Below are 3,324 nucleotides of genomic sequence, written 5' to 3'. Positions count from 1 at the left end.
TTTCAAAGAAAGACCTCGGTGAAGCTGCTTACATATTGAGCATCAAGATCTATAGAGATAGATCAAGATGCTTGATAAGTTTTTCAATGAATACATACCTTGACAAGATTTTGAAGTAGTTCAAAATGGAACAGTCAAAGAAGAAGTTCTTGCCTGTGTTACAAGGTGTGAAGTTGAGTAAGACTCAAAACCCGACCACGACAGAAGATAGAGAGAGAATGAAAGTCATTCCCTATGCCTTAGCCATAGGTTCTATAAAGTATGCCATGCTGCGTACCAGACCTATTGTATACCCTGCCCTGAGTTTGGCAAGGGAGTACAATAGTGATCTAGGAGTAGATCATTAGACATTGGTCAAAATTATCCTTAGTGGAATAAGGATATGTTTCTCGATTATGGAGGTGACAAAAGGTTCGTCGTAAAGAGTTACGTTGATGCAAGTTTTGACACTGATCCAGATGACTCTAAGTCTCAATCTGGATACATATTGAAAGTGGGAGCGATTAGCTAGAATATCTCCATGCAGAGCATTGTTGACATAGAAATTTGCAAAATACTTACGGATCTGAATGTGACAGACCCGTTGACTAAACTTCTCTCACAAGCAAAACATGATCACACCTCAGTACTCTTTGGGTGTTAATCACATAGCGATGTGAACTAGATTATTGACTCTAGTAAACCCTTTGGGTGTTGGTCACATGTCGATGTGAACTATGGGTGTTAATCACACGGTGATGTGAACTATTGATGTTAAATCACATGGCGATGTGAACTAGATTATTGACTCTAGTGCAAGTGGGAGACTGAAGGAAATATGCCCTAGAGGCAATAATAAAGCTATTATTTATTTTCTTATATCATGATAAATGTTTATTATTCATGCTAGAATTGTATTAACCGGAAACATAATACATGTGTGAATACATAGGCAAACAGAGTGTCACTAGTATGCCTCTACTTGACTAGCTCGTTGATCAAAGATGGTTATGTTTCCTAACCATAGACATGAGTTGACATTTGATCAACGGGATCACATCATTAGGAGAATGATGTGATTGACTTGACCCATTCCATTAGCATAGCACTTGATCGTTTAGTTTGTTGCTATTGCTTTCTTCATGACTTATACATGTTCCTATGACTATGAGATTATGCAACTCCCGTTTACCGGAGGAACACTTTGTGTGCCACCAAACGTCACAACGTAACTGGGTGATTATAAAGGTGCTCTACAGGTGTCTCCGAAGGTACTTGTTGGGTTGGCTTATTTAGAGATTAGGATTTGTCACTCCGATTGTCGGAGAGGTATCTCTGGGCCCTCTCGGTAATGCACATCACTTAAGCCTTGCAAGCATTGCAACTAATGAGTTAGTTGCAGGATGATGTATTACAGAACGAGTAAAGAGACTTGCCGATAACGATATTGAACTAGGTATTGAGATACCGACGGTCGAATCTCAGGCAAGTAACATACAGATGACAAAGGGAACAACGTATGTTGTTATGCGGTCTGACCGATAAAGATCTTCGTAGAATATGTAGGAGCCAATATGAGCATCCAGGTTTCGCTATTGGTTATTGACCGTAGACGTGTCTCGGTCATGTCTACATTGTTCTCGAACCCGTAGGGTCCGCACGCTTAACGTTACGATGACAATTTCATTATGAGTTTATATATTTTGATGTACCGAAGGTTGTTCGGAGTCCTGGATGTGATCACGGACTTGACGAGGAGTCTCGAAATGGTCGAGAAATAAAGATCGATATATTGGACGACTATATTTGGACACCGGAAAGGTTCCGGGTGAGATTGGGACAATACCGGATCACCGAGAGGTTATCGGAACCCCCCAGGAGGTATATGGGCCTTATTGGGCCTTAGTGGAAAGAAGGGGAAAGGAGAAAGGGAGCCCCCCCAAGCCCAATCTGAATTGGGAGGGCCCCCCCTTTCCTTCCTTCCTCCTTCCTCTTCCTTCCCTCTCCTACTCCTAATAGGAAAAAGGGGAGTCCTACTCCCTGTGGGAGTTGGACTCCCCCCTACACTACTAGGGAAAACCTTATACACAGAATCTTAGCAGCAGTGCGGCATAAAAACAGGCGCTGCTGCTAAGTAGTAGCAGCGCGGCTACGGAAAGCTCGCTACTGGTGCAAACTTAGCAGTAGCGTGTGACGCTTAAACCGCGCTGCTACAAAAATCCACCGACGGTACACAATGACATAAGTTTACCAGTAGCGCGGCGCCATGGAGCGCGCTGCTGCTAATGCCATAGTAGCAGCGTGCTTTTTTGTCACCTCGCTGCTGCTAATTTTGAAATTGTGCACAGGGTTGGCCCGTTTAGCAGTAGCGCGTGACAGGAAAGCGCGCTGTTGCTACGCTCTTAGCAGCAGCGCGCTTTCTCTCCCGCGCTACTGCTAAGACGCAGCACTCACCACCTTTTCCACCTCCCCTCCCCATATCCTCTCCTCCCTTCCCCCTACCTCCCACATCCTCCCTCTCTCACTCTTCTTCTTCCTCAATACTTCTCCCCCCATTACTCTCCCTCTTCTACCTACCTTTCTCTCTCTTCATTACTCCTAGCTATAACTACACCACCTCCATTAATTCATCTCCTTTCTCTTCCCCCCCCCCTCCACTAGTTGAAGTTGTCTCCTCCCAAATTAGCTAGCTAGGTAGATGTAGCATTTAGTTAAATGACCTATTTGCCCCCTAACTAGATCTTTCTTTGTCAAGAAGAGCTTTGTGCACTTTTGACCTCCCTACATCATCATCTCCACCGTGTGCTCGATCTCGAGATAGAGGTGTGATTAATATTTCACGCTTTTGCAAAATGGAAACATATGTTCCTATTTTGTATACACACTTAATTAGTCATTATTATGCATGGGTCCAATGATGTAATATATATATGTTCCTATTTTATATACACACTTAGCCATTATTATGCAAGGGTCCAATGATGTAATATATATGTTCCTATTATGCTGAGGAAAAGGAAAAAGGAAACTGGTTATAGCAGTAGCGCTTTAGTAAAAAAGAGCTACAACTAGTCAAGGTAGCAGTAGCGGTTTCTGCAGAAAATCGCTATAGCTGCTCGTAATAGTAGTAGCGCGTTTCGTGTAAACGCGCTACTGCTACATCCACTTAACCCAAAATTCTCCCTCTCCCTGCTTCATCCCGCCTCTTTTCCCCCAAATCCCCACTCTCTCTTCCCCGGCCCCGTCGCACCGCCACGCCCGCCCCCGACCTCGGTGCGTGCGCCCCCGACCCTGCCGCGCCCGACCACGGCGCGCTCGCCCCCGCCCCCACGCCCCCGACCCAGG

Source organism: Triticum dicoccoides, chromosome 5A, assembly GCF_002162155.2.
Source record: "Triticum dicoccoides isolate Atlit2015 ecotype Zavitan chromosome 5A, WEW_v2.0, whole genome shotgun sequence".
Taxonomy (NCBI): domain Eukaryota; kingdom Viridiplantae; phylum Streptophyta; class Magnoliopsida; order Poales; family Poaceae; genus Triticum; species Triticum dicoccoides.
Note: the sequence above shows the minus strand (reverse complement) of the source record.